Here is an 18,501-nt window from a genome sequence, read left to right as displayed (position 1 = left end):
AACTACCTCAAAACGAAGAGGTTTTTTGTTTTTGTTTTCTCATGTGGAAAAATGTCCGTTAGTCAATCATAATACCTAATCCACTGGCTTATTGTGGATTTTTTTTTTTCTGATTTTATTTTTAAACTTTACATAATTGTATTAGTTTTGCCAAATATCAAAATGAATCCGCCACAGGTATACATGTGTTCCCCATCCCGAACCCTCCTCCCTCCTCCCTCCCCATACCATCCCTCTGGGCCGTCCCAGTGCCCCAGCCCCAAGCATCCAGCATCCTGCATCGAACCTGGACTGGCAACTCGTTTCCTACATGATATTTTACATGTTTCATTGCCATTCTCCCAAATCTTCCCACCCTCTCCCTCTCCCACAGAGTCCATAAGACTGTTGTATACATCAGTGTCTCTTTTGCTGTCTCGTACACCGGGTTATTGTTACCATCTTTCTAAATTCCATATATATGCGTTAGTATACTGTATTTATGTTTTTCCTTCTGGCTTACTTCACTCTGTATAATAGGCTCCAGTTTCATCCACCTCATTAGAACTGATTCAAATGTATTCTTTTTAATGGCTGAGTAATACTCCATTGTGTATATGTACCACAGCTTTCTTATCCATTCATCTGCTGATGGACATCTAGGTTGCTTCCATGTCCTGGCTATTATAAACAGTGCTGCGATGAACATTGGGGTACACGTGTCTCTTTCCCTTCTGGTTTCCTCTGTGTGTATGCCCAGCAGTGGGGTTGCTGGATCATAAGGCAGTTCTATTTCCAGTTTTTTAAGGAATCTCCACACTGTTCTCCATAGTGGCTGTACTAGTTTGCATTCCCACCAACAGTGTAAGAGGGTTCCCTTTTCTCCACACCCTCTCCAGCATTTATTATTTGTAGACTTTTGGATCGCAGCCATTCTGACTGGTGTGAAATGGTACCTCATAGTGGTTTTGATTTGCATTTCTCTGAAAATGAGTGATGTTGAGCATCTTTTCATGTGTTTGTTAGCCATCTGTATGTCTTCTTTGGAGAAATGTCTATTTAGTTCTTTGGCCCATTTTTTGATTGGGTCGTTTATTTTTCTGGAGTTGAGCTGTAGGAGTTGCTTGTATATTTTTGAGATTAGTTGTTTGTCGGTTGCTTCATTTGCTATTATTTTCTCCCATTCTGAAGGCTGTCTTTTCACCTTCCTTATTGTGGAATTTTTTAAAAAATAAATTTCAAAAAATTGTAAAACGTGAAATGCCATGAGCGGTTACTATGTAGAGTGAAAAGGAAGCTTCCCTGGCTCCCTGTTGATGAACACTGCAGCGACTGGAACTGTTTAGTAGTCTACAGTGGCGCCAGTGCTGGATAGAGCAATTAGGAATTACTTAGTAAAATCACTCGTGCCCACCCCGCTTCTAGTTTCCCAGGTGGCTCAGTGGTAAAGAATCCACCTGTCAACGGAGGAAATGCCGGAGACTCGGTTTAGACCCCTAGGTCAGGAAGATCCTCTGGAACAGGAAATGGCAACCCACTCCAGTATTCTTGTCTGGAAAAATTATATGGACAGAGGAGCCTGGTAGGCTGCAGTCCATCCGTGGCAGAGTCCGAGGCGACTGAGCTTGCATACCCACACACCCCACTTTTAGGAAACTTCTTGCACATGTGCCCAGAGAAATACCTACAGATACAAGAGTATTCATGGCAACACTTTTTAGTTTTCAAAAACTGTAAACTTAATTGTCATTAATATGAAATAATCAAAAAGAAAAAATCAATAAACTCTGTTATATTTATGCCATCTAATATATAAAGCAGAAAGAATGCTATGCGGCTGCTGCTAAGTCGCTTCAGTCGTATCCGACTCTGTGCGACCCCATAGACGGCAGCCCACCAGGCTCCTCTGTCCCTGGGATTCTCCAGGCAAGAATACTGGAGTGGGTTGCCATTTCCTTCTCCAATGCATGCATGCACGCTAAGTCGCTTCAGCCGTGTCCGACTCTGGGCGACCCTATGGACAGCAAGCAGCCCACCAGGCTCCTCTGTCCACGGGATTCTCTACACAAGAATACTGGAGTGGGTTGCCATTTCCTTTTACAGAAAGAATGCTGTATTTAATGCTATATCCAGCGCTATATGTACTAACATGGATAATCTAAAAAATGGTTAAGGAAATACCCATTCACATGTAGAAAAGTATACAGCATTTAAATAGCTCTAAACATATAAAATAACAAATTTTTAGGAGCATATATATGTTACAAAATTAAAAAGAAAAGCACTGGAATGATAAACACTAAAATTGCAAGACAGCGGTGAACCACAGAGAGATGTAATTGATGAGCTTCATAAGCTTTGATAATATTTTATTTTTTAGGCTGGTGTTTTTTGGTGTGTCTGAAATATTTAACAAGAAATTATTTTTTTAATTTTTTAAAGTGAATCTCCTGTCCACTCCCCTTCTCAGCCATCCAGTTTCTGCCATTAGCTAACAGTTTCTCTCTTTTACTGTTTTTTTTCAGAGAGTCAATTGTTGCATTTATATTTATTACTTTTATATGTCCATCAACTCCTCCCTAAGCTCTGCTTTAACTGTAACTAATATATTAATTGGGCTTCCCTGTGGCTCAGACGGTAAAGCGTCTGCCCGCAATGTGGGAGACCCGGGTTTGATCCCTGGGTTGGGAAGATCCCCTGGAGAAGGAAATGGCTACCCACTCCAGTATTCTTGCCTGGAAAATTCCAAGGACTAAGGAGACTGGTAAGCTACAGTCCATGAAGTAGCAAAGAGTCGGACAAGACTGAGCAACTTCACTTTCACTAACATATTAAGTACTTTGCCGACAAAAATCCGTCTACTCAAAGCTATGGTTTTTCCAGTAGTCATGTATGGATGTGAGAGTTGAGCACTGAAGAATTGATGCTTTTGAACTGTGGTGTTGGAGAAGACACTTGAGAGTCCCTTGGACTGCAAACCAGTCAATCCTAAAGGAAATCAGTCCAAAATATTCATTGGAAGGACTGATGCTGAAGCTGAAACTCCAATACTTTGGCCACCTGATGAGAAGAGCCGACTCATTGAAAAAGACCCTGATGCTGGGAAAGATTGAAGGCAGGAGAAGGGATGACAGATGTTGAAATGGATGGACAGCATCACCAACTCGATGGACATGAGTTTGAGTAAGCTCCAGGGGTTGGTGATGGACAGGGAAGCCTGGTGTGCTGCAGTCCATGGGGTCACAAAGAGTCAGACATGATTGAGTGACTAGACTGAACTGAATATATTAATACCATATATGCTTTTATTATTGGTATTTTTTACATAGTCTGGTTTTCTTATCTTTAATTCTCTTTTTGACCTAAAAGCAATGTGAGGTAGATTTAAAAATATAATATCTGGAGAATTGTCTGGCTGTCCAGTGGTTAGGACTCCACACTTTCACAACGGGGTGTGGATTCAATCCCTGGTTGAAAAACTAAAATCCCAAAAGCAATGTGGCCTAATAATGATAAATTATTTTTTAGAACAGCCTTACTTTTATGGGAAATTGAGTAGGCAGTACAGAGTTCCTATCTATGGGCTTCCCTGGTGGCTCAGACGGTAAAGAATCCACCTGCAATGCGGGAGACCTGGGTTCAATCCCTGGGTTGTAAAGATCCCCTGGAGAAGGGAATGGCTACCCACTCCAGTATTCTTACTTGGAGAGTTCATATCTCTATATATCCCCTTCTCACTAATCAAAGATTCCCCTATCACTAACCAGGAACCACAGCAGTGAAAGTGCTGAGTCCTAAACATTGGATACACTGGACCACCAGGGAATTCCCAGGACTGTACATTGATTACAATTGATGAGCCAGTATTGATACATTGTTATTAATTACAGTCCATTATTACCTTATGTTTCAGTCTTTGTGTTGCACGAATATACCACTGTGTGTATTTGAATGTATAGATTATCTCTGAAATAATTATGCAAGAAACTGATAATTATTTTTGCCTCCAGGGAGGAGAACTTGATGAGTTCCCCTCATCAATAGAGGGGAACTCATAGATATAGTTCTTATATCTATGAGTTAAATAGAACTTATTTCCTAAATAAATAGAACTTATTTCCTAATAAAAAATAAAATTTTTCAAGATGAATATGAATTGAGGAGTGTAAAAAACTGGTATAAACAACTCTTTTGAGAACTTTTGTTTCATAGGACAAAGAAATGAGGTAATTGTTGGAGGGAAACATGGAATCAAAGAGTGTTTTTAGGATGGAGTATAATAGAGCATGTAGACTGCTGGGAATGAAGCAGTGGAGAAACACTGATGATGAAGACAGAGGGGACAATGTATTGCATGGATGGGAGGAATGGTATCTGGTAGCCAAGTAAAAAGTGATCTTTGCTGTTAATAGAATACCTGCTCCCTGGGAACCAGGGGCAAAAAGGAGTCCATGGGTTCACAACAGATGGGAGTAATAGTTTAGTATGTGGAAGCAAGAGAGTTCCTTTTTTATGATTTTTACTGTCTCAGTGTGATCATCAGCTACAACTGAGAGGGCAGAAAGATATGTAGGAGGTCAAAACAGTGAGATATATTAGCCAGACTTCTGGGAGAGCCCAGAATCCCTGATTGGCTATCCATCACTTCTCACAGTGTGAAGGATCCCAAATTCAGTTCTCCTTGCTCACTCTTTCACCTTGTCCCACTTTGATGATTCAACAATTCCCATCTAGATATGGCTCCCTTAATCCAGAGGTGTTTTACATCTCTGTGCCCTTGCTTACATGTTTTCCTCTACTTTCCATATGACCCCTTCAATATGGCTTTCAAAAACCTATGTACAGTTACAATAGCATCTAAAAGAATGAAATACCTAATGAATGGATTTTACCAATGAGGTGACTAGCTTGTACAATGGAAGATACAGAATACTGCTGAAAAAATTAAAGAGGACTTAAATAACTGAAAAAACATTCCATGTTCATGGATTGGAAGACTTAATATTGCTAAGATGACATTACCCAAAGCAATCTAGAAATTCAATGCAATCCCTATCAAAGTCTAACAGGCTTTTTTCTCCTGAAATGGAAAATCTGCTCCTCAAGTTCATATGGACTTGCAAGGGGTACCAAATAGACAAAACAATCTTCAGGAAAAAGAGCCAATTTTGAGGATACACACTTCCTTATTTTAAAACTTACTGCAAGACTAGAGTAATTATAAATGTGGTAATGGCATAAGGATAAACATATAGACCAATGGAATAGAATTGAGTCATAAATGATAAGATGCTCAACAGCACTAACTTTTAAAGGAATAGAAATCAAAACTACAATGAGGTACCACTTTACAACAGTCACAATGGCTGTGATTAAGAAGTCTACAAGTAACAAATGCTGGAGAGGGTGTGGAGAAAAGAGAATCCTATTACACTGCTGGTGGGAATGTAAATTAGTGTAGCCACTGTGGAAAACAGGATGGAGGGTCCTCAAAAAACTAAAAATAAAGTTGCCATATGATCCAGGAAAACTAATATGATGCAAAAAGATACACGCACCCCTATGTTCATAGCAGTGCTATGTCCAACAAATAGATGGAATATTGTTTAGTTTCTAAGTCATGTCTGACTGTTTTTGCAACCCCATGGACTGTACCCTGCCCGGCTCCTCTGTCCATGGGATTTCCCAGGCAAGAGTACTGAGAGGATCTTACCGATCCATGGATTGAACCTGTGTCTCCTACATTGGCAGGCAGGTTCTTTGCCACTGAGCCACCATGGAAGCGCAGTATGGAATGTTGCTGCTGCTGCTAAGTCGATTCAGTTGTGTCCGACCCTGTGTGACCCCATAGATGGCAGCCCACCAGGCTCCCCCGTCCCTGGGATTCTCCAGGCAAGAACACTAGAGTGGGTTGCCATTTCCTTCTCCAATGCATGAAAGTGGAAAGTGAAAGTGAAGCCACTCAGTCATGTCCGACTGTCAACGACCCCACGGACTGCAGCCTACCAGGCTCCTCCGTCCATGGGATTTTCTAGGCAAGAGTACTGGAGTGGGGTGCCATTGCCTTCTCCGTATGGAATGTTACTCATCCATAAGAAAAGAGTGAAATAATGCCATTTGCAAAAACATGGCTGGACCTAAGAATTGTCACACTAAGTCAGTCAGAAAGAGAAAAATACCATATCACTTATATGTGGAATCTAAAATATGACACAAATCAATATATCTAAAAAAAAAAAAAAAAAACAACCAGACTCCCTGATATAGAGAAAAGAGTTGTGGTTGCCAAGGGGGAGGTAGAGGAGGAAAGGATTGGAATTTGGGGCTTAGCAGAGGCAAACTATGCACCACACAGCTCCCCCACTCCTCAGACTTGATTTTTTTTTTAATCTGTACTTTGGAGTATATTCAGCAGACTAAGTTCTAGAGCCCAACCAGCTTTAGCCTTTATTTATTCATAGGTTAGTGTCCTCCTTTTAGCCTATGAGCTTCTTCCAAGGTGATGATAATACCCTAAGTACTCAAACATGTTTATTGAATGAATTGATTTTTTTTCTCTATTTCAAATCACACATAAAATTATGTATTATGCCTGTTTTATGTATCAAATGCTCAGATTGTACTATTCTTTTTCTTTCATTTTTGTCTCTTTTGGTTATCAGATTTGGAAACTTGTCTGGTTTCCACCTGTAAATAGCCCACAACAGCTATTGTTGTTTGACCTGCCACAGTGTCTTTCCTTTTTGATTTTCACCACCCTGCTGTGAAAAGAGCCATCTGAAGGAAAACAGGAATTGCCTCTAACGTGAAAAGCAATTTATGCGAATCTGAACGCCTGCCAGGGACGACATGACAAAAAGGCAGAGATGGCGGGAGAGAGCCAGGCAGCCCACAAGGGCATGTTTGGTAATAGAGGAGCTCTTTTCCAAGGTTTCGGACATGCATATCAGTACACAGAGCAGGGGGAGAGTTGGAGTGAACTGTCAAAGCTTTTCAGCCTCTCCAGAGATCAAGGACAGGGAGAACAACCAGTTTGGCAGTCTGGCAAACTGCCAACTGCACAACATCCGTCCACCAGTGGAAACACAAAAGGCCCTCATTTTCCTCCCTCTCTGGGCACCCTGATTAAAAGTAACAGCTGCTGCCCTTTCTCCACAAGACTTTATCATGATAATTCCCTACTGCCGAGGGCTTGCTGTGAAACTTCCACCTCATTTCTCAAAATGTGCTCTGGCGATTACCTAAAGATTTGAGAGGCACGGATTGCAAATTACTACCTACACAAACTATCTCCAAATAAGCACACCCACTTGTGCCTGTTGTTTAGAAAGATTAAATGACCCCAGCTATTCTCCGATGCTTTTCCAATCCCATGAAGGCCTAACATTCTGGGATCCTGTCTATTCTGAAAACAGGCAAATAGCCAAAACTCTGTGGTTCAGTTGCACAGAGCTAGCATTGTGTAGACCATAAGCCTTACATACGGCACTTTTTTTTCCTTTTTTGTAATTGCTCTACTGTATTCAGCAAATCCAAAATCTCTCAAAGCATGTTTCCTCAAGAAGCCCCATGGAACAAGGTTCCTGTGATAAAAAAGAATTTGGGAAATCCTGTATGCCTTAGTACCCTCTTATAGCTTTACCATGCGTGTTAGAAGCTGTGAGATCTATGTAGAAAAGAAACTTCTCTAACATTCTAGAACTTAACTACTTATCAGGGCTTCCCTGATAGCTCACTTGGTAAGAAACTGCCTGCAATGCAGGAGACCCTGGTTGGATTCCTGGGTTGGGTCCCCTGGAGAAGGGAAAGACCCCACTCCAGCATTCTGGCCTGGAGAATTCCATGCTGTGTATAGTCCATGGGGTTGCAAAGAGTCGGACACAACTGAGTGACTTTCACTTCACTCACCAGCCACTGCAGTTTCATCCAAACTTGCTCTTAACAACTTGAGGTTTATTTCAGAGGAATTTGTTCTATATGTAGCTCTAGATTTGATGTGTTTGTTGGAGGAGGTGAGTTCAGGACCCTATTACTGTATGTAAGTTGAACTAGAACCTTGACATCTTGAACTAGAACCTTAACATCTTTCATTATTTCTATAAAAAGTACAGAAATAATGGACATTATTATTAAATGTCCGTTTATTAAAAGGACATCAGCCTTATGGGTTGCTCTTTCTTTTAGCAATTAAGCAAGGGCATAAGTACAGTGTGAGGTGAATTTGAAGATGACTGGTTGAATGAATTGACTTGGCTAGAAACTTGCTTTTATATTGTGTTAATCGATGACCAAGTGTTAGTTAGATTCCTCTCTCCCTCCCCTCTTCCCTTCCTCCTTCTCTCTTTTTCTCTCCCTGGAGCCACTTATGTTTCCACATCAGAGATTCCATCCCTATCTAAATCTTCCTCGGATTGTGCAGTGGCTATAACCTGTTCTCCAAGCTCCAGCTGACTTGGCCAAGGATAGTCACAGGCATAAGGTGGGTTGTGGGGAGTCACCAGTTGACAGCAACCCCTGACTTACGTAGCCTGACTCCAAAGGTGAGAGGCTTGAGTGTAACTCCCAGCTAGCAGTCGCCAGAAGGGCTCAAACTCGTGGAGTGGCGCTGAGTCAAGTTCATGACAAAGGACTAAACTAGAGGGAGAGTTGATCAGCTCTGCTGAGGTCCTAGAGCTACTTTGAGTCCAGAAGCGGGTTCACTGAGGTAGGACCAGCCATGTCTCTTATTTGAGATTGATTTTTCTTACTGTAATCCCCTTGAATTTAAATAGCTTAAGTGGGTCTCTGTTTCTTGCGATCAAACAATTCTAAATTTAAATAACTTCTCTAAAAGTGTTCTTCTGAATTTGGTAGGACATATGCAGCAAAATAAAACATGGTCATGATCTTCAATGAATTCCTAAGAGAGTTGTAGAAATAAGAAACAAATATTAGAAAGATGACTTTATAAAGCTGTAGAATATGGTATAAAGAAATTACATGAATTCTTGAGATCTGAGGCTCAGGGTTTTGACAGGAAAGAGATGGAACATTCAAAAGATTAATTCATGGATGTTTAATAATAAACTGAAAATATAAAGAATGTTTGAAACCTTTGGGTAATGAATATGATCATTATATGGATTGTGGTGATAGTTGCACAGTGTACATTGTCAAAAATCAGTAAATTGTACAGAAACATGAATGGACCTAGAGATGGTCATACTGAGTAAAGTAAGTCAGACAGTGTGATACTGCTTATAAGCAGAATCTAAAAAGAAATGATACAAATGAATTTACTTACAAGACAGACTCACAGACTTAGAGAAGGAACTTGTGGTTACCGGGGGTAGGGGGAGGGGAAGGATAGGGAGAAGGGATAGTTAGGGGTTGGGATGGACATATATATATACAGTGCTATATTTAAAATGGATTACCAACAGGGACCTACTGTATAGCACAGGGAACTCTGCTCAGTGTTATGTGGCAGTCTGGATGGGAGGGAAGTTTGCAGGAGAATGGATACATATATATGTATGGCTAAGTCCCTTCCCTGTTCACCTGAATCTATCACAACAGTGTTTGTTAATCGGCTGTACCCCAATACCAAATAAAAAGTTTAAATAATAACAATAAAATAATGGGCTTCCCAGGTAGCTCAAATGGTAGAGAATCTGCCGCAATACTGGAGACCTGGGTTCAATCCCTGGGTCAGGAAGACCTGGAGAAGGGCATGGCAACTCACTCCAATATTCTTTCCTGGAAAATCCCATGGACAAAGGAGCCTGGTGGGCTACAGTCCAGTGGTTATCCATTTTACTTTTAAACAAGGACCTAATCTATAGCACAGGGAACTCTGTTCAATATTATGTAACAACCTAAATGGGAGAAGAATTTTACAAAGAATAATACATATATATGTATCAGTGAATCACTTTGCTGTACACCTAAAACTATCACAACGTTGTTAATCAACTACACTCCAATACAGAATTAAAAGTTAAAATAAGTAAATACAATGGCCAAAAAATTCAATAAATTGCACATTTTAAATATATCCAGTTTATTGAATGTATTATGGCTCCAGTTCAGTTCAGTTCAGTTCAGTCACTCAGTCATGTCTGACTCTTTGCGACCCCATGAATTGCAGCACGCCAGGCCTCCCTGTCCATCACCAACTCCCGGAGTTCACCCAAACTCATGTCCATTGAGTCGGTGATGCCATCCAGCCATCTTATCCTCTGTCGTCCCTTTCTCCTCCTGCCCCCAATCCCTCCAGCATCCGAGTCTTTTCCAATGAGTCAACTCTTCGCATGAGGTGGCCAAAGCACTGGAGTTTCAGCTTCAGTATCAGTACTTCCAAAGAACACCCAGGACTGATCTCCTTTAGAATGGACTGGTTGGATCTCCTTGCAGTCCAAGGGAATCTAAAGAGTTTTCTCCAACACCACAGTTCAAAAGCATCAATTCTTCAGCATTCAGCTTTTTTCACAGTTCAACTCTCACATCCATACATGACCACTGGAAAAACCATAGCCTTGACTAGACGGACCTTTGTTGGCAAAGTAAGGTCTCTGCTTTTGAATATGCTATCTAGGTTGGTCATAACTTTCCTTCCAAGGAGTAAGCATCTTTTAATTTCATGGCTGCAGTCACCATCTGCAGTGATTTTGGAGCCCAAAAAAATAAAATCTGACACTGTTTCCACTGTTTCCCCATCTATTTCCCATGAAGTGATGGGACCAGATGCCATGATTTTCGTTTTCTGAATGTTGAGCTTTAAGCCAACTTTTTCACTCTCCTCTTTCACTTTCATCAAGAGGCTTTTTAGTTCCTCTTCACTTTCTGCCATAAGGGTGGTGTCATCTGCATATTATGGCTCCATAAAGCAAAAAAAGAAAAAAAAATTTTAATGAAAGAATTATTTACACTTGTATAAGCAGAGTCAAGAGTAAAAGACTCATGGGCAAGCAGCCCTGAGATGTAATTACAGCCCCAGGGCTAAGGAAGCAAGGGAAAGAGACTTTTCAGGGCTGTAGTCACAAACTTGAGGCCAGCAGTCTACAAACTATTAGTATTGTTACCATCCAAGGAGGTAAGTATATCAATAGAAATAGAGTGAGCATTTAGAAGCTCCCCAGGTGACACTAGTGGTTAAAAAAAACCTGCCCACCAATGCAGGAGACATTGGATCCCTGGAGGAGGGTATAACAACCGCTCCAGTATTCTTGCCTGGAGATCCCTACAGACAAAGTAGCCTGGTTGGCGGGTTACAGCCCATACAGTCTTAAAGAGTCCGATCTGACTACAGCTACTTAGCACACACATGCATAACAATGTAACAGACCAATGTTACATTTGTCAAATCAAATAATATAAAACCCAAGGACTATATTTTGTATGTCTTTGGGGCTTTTTATTTTCGCTTTTCTAGTAATTCTTTTTTTTTTTTTCAGTTGTTGACCAATTGTGGGTGGTGATTTTTTAAAAAGATCATTCACCACTGACAGTTTGAGAAATACTGATCTGGAGGAATCCAACCTCTGAAAAAAAACTTCAGCTTTTCCTCACTTCAGGAGAGAGCCAGGGAAAATGCATTCCTGCAGTCTCTCTTTTCTCCCACACTCTGATCTGTTTCTCCCTTGGACTAAACCCAATTAGAAGCCAGAGGGCAGAAAGGTCCAGGTAATAAAGCAGGCAGCCTGCCAGGTCACAGAGCAGGGCAGAGAACGGCAGAAAATGGATCTGCTAGCTGTGCTGTGGGCCTCGACACTCATTCGAAGTGTGATCTTGGGAGAGTTACTCGTCTCAGTGATCTCCAGTACCCCCGCCCCATCGTGTCATAAAATGGAGATTCTTAGACCACCAACCACTTGTTCCACCACTCTTCATTCACTTGCTTAATCCAGAGACCCGTAGCCCTTCAGATCCCCCCCAGTGAGTCCTGAGCCTCTCACCCCTATGATGACGTTCACACGTGGCCTCTCCTCTCTTTACGCCGGCTCCTCCACCTTTGTCCATTATACTGCTCGGCTCAGCCTTCCTGCCTGAGCTCTCATCCAATCCACCTGCCAGAATGACACCCGAGGGATCTTTCAAAATACAGATTTGGGGGACTTCCCCCCTGGTCCAGTGGCTAAGACTCCAAGCTCCTAATACAGGGGGGCCCGGGTTCGATCCTTGGTCAGGGAACTAGATTTCACATGCCACAAGTAAGACACAGTACAGCCAAAAAAAGAAAAAAAAAAAAAAACAGATTTAGCCAGCTAATTTCCTAGCTTCAGTAGAGAATCGGAGAGTGAGCATTTAAAACTACTTTAATGTTTAGAATGCTTAAGTGGTTTTGTTCTGTTTTTGTTTTGGTCTTCAGATTATAAAAGTTTTCTTGTGCTTCTAATCTGGCTCCTTTCCTCTCTTTGAAATGCCCTTGTCCCTTCATTGCCAGCTAACTCCTATTCATTTTTCAGAACTTGGGAAATCTCTCTGACTCCCACACTCATCACAGGCAGGGGCTCTTAAAGGATCTTATCCTACACTTTATTACTTCACTTATTCCTGCATTGTAATTCAACTTCTTTTAGAAACTGCTAACCCCTTGAAGGGAGAAGGCAATGGCAACCCACTAAAGAGACATTATAAAGAAAGAAGTTATAAAAGTTTGTTAAAATAATGGTGTTTAAGGAGTAGCATCGGAGAAGGCAATGGCACCCCACTCCAGTACTCTTGCCTGGAAAATCCCATGGATGGAGGAGCCTGGTGGGTTGCAGTCCATGGGGTCTCTAAGAGTTGAACACGACTGAGCGACTTCACTTTCCCTTTTCACTTTCATGCATTGGAGAAGGAAATGGCAACCCACTCTAGTGTTCTCGCCTGGAGAATCCCAGGGATAGGGGAGCCTGGTGGGCTGCCATCTATGGGGTCGCACAGAGTCGGACACGACTGAAGCGACTTAACAGCAGCAACCCCTTGAAGGAAGGAACTACACAGTCTTCATGGTTGTATTTCCTTGCCTAATAGTACCTGAACACAATTAGTACCTTCTCTATATATTTATTGAATGGGTTGTTGAGTAAATGAAAATTGGGATGGTCAGTTAAGTCTTTATGAAAATAGAATTTGAACTAAGTAGTTTCTAAAGAATAGATAAGATTAAGATGGCCACAGGGGAGGGGAGAGAGTTCTTGGTAGGTTTAACAATTTGAGTCAAGGCAGAAAGACCAGTATAATTAGTGAGTAGTTGAGTTTGAATGTAGGAGCTAAAGATGGGAGGTCGGTTGAGGTCCAAAGGAAGATTGCCATGAATTCCATATTGGAATTTGTTTTTTAAACTGGGAGTGAACTGAGGAGTTGAGGTTGAGTACTGACCCTTTTTGAAAAGATGATGAAATTATATAAAAGATGTGTCAGGAAGATTACTCTTCCTGGGGTGTTTACAATGATTTGAAAAAAGATTAGAAGCAAAAAGTCATTAAGAAAATTTCTTAAAAGAATTCACGTGAGGGGGTTAAAAGTCTGGATGTAGATTGCTGGCAGTGGATATGGAAAGGAAACAAATGAGAAGAGACATTATAAAGAAAGAAGTTATAAAAATTTGTTAAAATAATGGTGTTTAAGGACTAGCATAAATGCATGGAATTCAGCATTTACTGGAGAAGGCAATAGCACCCCACTCCAGTACTCTTGCCTGGAAAATCCCATGGACGGAGGAGCCTGGTGGGCTGCAATCTATGGGGTCGCTAAGAGTCGGACATGACTTCACTTTCACTTTTCACTTTCATGCATTGGAGCAGGAAATGGCAACCCACTCCAGTGTTCTTGCTTGGAGAATCCCAGGGATAGGGGAGCCTGGTGGGCTGCTGTCTATAGGGTCGCACAGCCTCAGACACAACTGAAGCGACTTAGCAGCAGCAGCAGCAGCATTTACTGATTATTTGACACTCTAAAATTCTGGTCAGTACTAATGACAGAAATAAAGAGGATGCAAAATGAACTATTTTAATAAGGATTCATGCATTGGAGAAGGAAATGGCAACCCACTCCAGTGTTCTTGCCTGGAGAATCCCGGGGACGGGGGAGCCTGGTGGGCTGCCGTCTATGGGGTCACACAGAGTCGGACACGACTGAAGCGACTTAGCAGCAGCAGCAGCATTGTTATTACTTACATTTAAAAAGTCATGTTGAAAATGTATGTATCGGGCAAAGGTTTTACACTCTGGACTCCAAGGCCGTGTTACAATATCTACTGCCACCTTCTGGCAGAGGAGAAGTGATGATAATCTCTTAGTTGCAAACCTGCCAACTCAAGTCAAAGTTAGCATTATGCTGCTGCTGCTGCTGCTGCTGCTGCTATGTCACTTCAGTCGTGTCCGACTCTGTGCGACCCCATAGACAGCAGCCCACCAGGCTCCCCTGTCCCCGGGATTCTCCAGGCAAGAACACTGGAGTGGGTTGCCATTTCCTTCTCCAATGCGTGAAAGTGAAAAGTCAAAGTGAAGTCGCTCAGTCGTGTCCGACTGTTAGCAACCCCATGGACTGCAGCCTACCAGGCTCCTCTGCCCATGGGATTTTCCAAGCAAGAGTACTGGAGTAGGGTGCCATTGCCTTCTCCGAGTTAGCATTATGCAGTCATCTAAATGTCAAGCAGCTGGATGATAACAGTCATTTCTGTTCTTTATTGTACACTCTAATTGTTGTGTCGCTATCAGATCAAGGGCCCCAGGAACTTGCCACTGGCTGGTCAAGCCTGGTGTCTTATCCCATTTTAATTCCACTATTGCTGAGTGGTTTTAGGATTTCCTTAGGTTTGTTTCTTTCTAATCAATTTTTATTGGAGTATGGTTGATTTACAGTGTGGTGTTTAGGATTTCCTTAGGTTTATCCTGTTGGCTCAGTAGGTAAAGAATCTGCCTGCAATGCAGGAGAGACCTGGTTTTGATCTCTGGGTGGGGAAGATCCCTAGAGAAGGAAATGGCAATCCACTCCAGTGTTCTTGCCTGGAAAACTCCATGGACAGAGGAGCCTGGCAGGCTACAGTCCATTGGATTGCAAAGAGTAGGACAAGGCTGAGCAATTAAATCACAGTTTCCTCACTTCTAAGATTTGAAACAGCAAAACTTTTCTGGTTGCTTTTGTAAGGTTATTCTAAGAAAGAATTGAGAAAGACGTGTTGAAAGGTAAAGATATTCTTATTTTCACCAGGCACCAGATTTGTTCTACAAAATGATATTTAGATTTTTGTTTAAATTTTAAAAGATTTTTATTCAATACCATAAGATTTTTATTTTTGCCATATGGTACCAATATGCTTTAAAACCTAATGGAAAGATTCTACATTTAAATGAATATTGATGTGTTAGTATTGATAATACTGGATCCACACACATAGTCTTAAAATACTCATGCCCTTTGATCCAAATATTTTCATTTTGGAAACTTAAGGAAGTAATCACAAAATAGTGAAACAACCTTTATTTACAAAACATGTATTGCATCATTTATAATCACAAGAAATTGGAAATAATGTAAATATTTAATAAAATAGTAATTGTAAACAATGCTATAACTGTAGAACAAAATATTTTACAGTCATCAAAATGATATTCATGAATAACTTAGAATTACATGAGAAAATTTTATTACTTGTTTGAAAAAATGCAGAAGTGTTATGATTGCAAACTATATAAAATGAAATAAATTTTAAATCATTCATGCATATAAAGACTAGAAAGCAACATACCAAGGGTCATACTTGACTATGAATATAATTTTCTTTTCTTTTTTTATTGTGTTAAATTACACATAAAATTTTGTAAAATTATTATTATATTCTAGTCAACTATCCTCCATGAATTAGTAAAATCCCAGATGGATGCTTAACAAATATCATGTATTCATTAAGTATTTCTTTCTTTCTTCTACCTACCCACTCCTGGGGGTGGTGAGAGATTTTGTATATTGCTTTATATTTTTATTCTTACCAACTTATGGAATAATCTTCCCATTATTTGATATTCCCAGATGAGACCATGTACTCTGAGTCTGTGCCAGAATATTAGCCATGAACACGTAAGAATGTAAACAGGTGTGGCTGTTAGAGGCCAGAGCCACGGTGAGGTGCAGTATCTTAGCATGATCGTGTCCTGGATCCTTGATCTGCAGTCAGGAACTGAGCTTTGACCTTATAGGATTAGCAACTCTTGTTAACTGTTTTCCTCAGGAGTGGTCAGATAGAGCCGTCTAAGTCATACTCACACGTGGGTTCAATCCCTGGTCAGGGACTCCAGATCCCACATCCTGAGACACAACTGAGTCCGAGTGCCACAAGTACTGAGCCTGCACTCTAGACCCTGTGAGCTGCAGCGATGAAGCCAAAGCGCCTACAGTCTAGGCTCCACGCGAAGAGGAGCCCCCACGGCGGTGAGAAGCCCGTGAGCTGCAACCAAGACCCAGCACAGCCAAAAGTAAGGAAGTAAATAAAAATGCAAAACACCACACCCACAAATAAACTGATAAGTAAATCTTGAGTTTTTAATTTTATTGCAAAACTGGAACATATATGTTAACTCACTGGAATCACAGTTGTGGGAGGTGATGAATGAACTCAGAAAACTCCAATGCCCCATGTGAATGAGCTACCTCCAAATGCCCTTTTCCTCTGCGGGGATATATCTAGTAAGGGAGATGACGACTGTAGTAGAAATAGATGATTGTTCCTTCTTTTTTTGTACTGAGCCGTGTGACTTGTGGTATCTTAGTTCCCCCACCAGGAATCGAACTTGTGCCCCATGCAGCGGAAGCACAGAATTTCCTAGCCACTGCACTACCAAGGAATTCCCGTGATTGCTTCTTCTTGTGCTGAGAATTCTGATTTGTTTAGGGTACACACTCCTCATTCCCCTTAAACCATGAATTTTAGGAAAGCTGGCATTAGTTCTAGCCTAAGTGAATCTTGTTTGGCCTAATTTCCTTTTGTGGCAGCCACATTCTTCATGCTAGTGACTGACTGAGGGAGAAGCATATGGTTCCACTTAGGCCAATGAGACATGCTGAGTTTAGTTCAGTCGCTCAGTCATTTCCGACTGTTTGCAACCCCATGGACTGCAGCATGCCAGGCTTCCCTGTCCATCACCAGCTCCCGGAACTTGCCTAAACTCATGTCCATCAAGTCAGTGATGCCATCCAATCATCTTATCCTCTGTCGTCCCCTTCTCCTCCTGCCTTCAATCTTTCCCAGCATCAGGGTCTTTTCTAATAACTCAGTACTTCTCATCAAGTGGCCAAAGTGTTGGAGCTTCAGCTTCAGCATCAGTCCTTCCAGTGAATATTCAGGGTTGATTTTCTTTAGGATTGACTGGTTTGATCTCCTTGCAGTTCAAGGGACTCTCAAGAGTCTTCGCCAACACCACATTTCAAAAGTATCAACCCTGAGACATGCTCAGAAGTTGACTAAGTGGGATTCCAAAAGATTTCTTAGCTATATTTATAAAACTTTTAGAAGAAAATATGGAGGAAAAGCTTTATGATTTTGGATTTGGCAATGATTCCTTGGATAAAACACCAGTGCAGAAGTAACAAAAGAACAAAAATAGATAACTGGACTACATCAAAATTTAAAATTTCTGTGTATCATTACATCCAATAGGGTTAGTATCCAGAATATAAAAGGAGCTACATACATCACAGCAGGATCCTCTATGACCCACCTCCCAGAATACTGGAAATAAAAGCAAAAATAAACAAATGGGACCTAATTAAACTTAAAAGCTTCTGCACATCAAAGGAAACTATTAGCAAGGTGAAAAGACAGCCTTCAGAATGGGAGAAAATAATAGCAAATGAAGCAACCGACAAACAACTAATCTCAAAAATATACAAGCAACTCCTACAGCTCAACTCCAGAAAAATAAATGACCCAATCAAAAAATGGGCCAAAGATCTAAATAGACATTTCTCCAAAGAAGACATACAGATGGCTAACAAACACATGAAAAGATGCTCAACATCACTCATTATCAGAGAAATGCAAATCAAAACCACTATGAGGTACCATTTCACACCAGTCAGAATGGCTGCGATCCAAAAGTCTACAAATAATAAATGCTGGAGAGGGTGTGGAGAAAAGGGAACCCTCTTACACTGTTGGTGGGAATGCAAACTAGTACAGCCACTATGGAGAACAGTGTGGAGATTCCTTAAAAAACTGGAAATAGAACTGCCTTATGATCCAGCAATCCCACTGCTGGGCATACACACTGAGGAAACCAGAAGGGAAAGAGACACGTGTACCCCAATGTTCATCGCAGCACTGTTTATAATAGCCAGGACATGGAAGCAACCTAGATGTCCATCAGCAGATGAATGGATAAGAAAGCTATGGTACATATACACAATGGAGTATTACTCAGCCATTAAAAAGAATACATTTGAATCAGTTCTAATGAGGTGGATGAAACTGGAGCCTATTATACAGAGTGAAGTAAGCCAGAAGGAAAAACACCAATACAGTATACTAATGCATATATATGGAATTTAGAAAGATGGTAA

The sequence above is a fragment of the Bos javanicus genome, chromosome 14, assembly GCF_032452875.1.
Source record: "Bos javanicus breed banteng chromosome 14, ARS-OSU_banteng_1.0, whole genome shotgun sequence".
NCBI lineage: Eukaryota > Metazoa > Chordata > Mammalia > Artiodactyla > Bovidae > Bos > Bos javanicus.
This window is presented reverse-complemented; position numbering follows the sequence as displayed.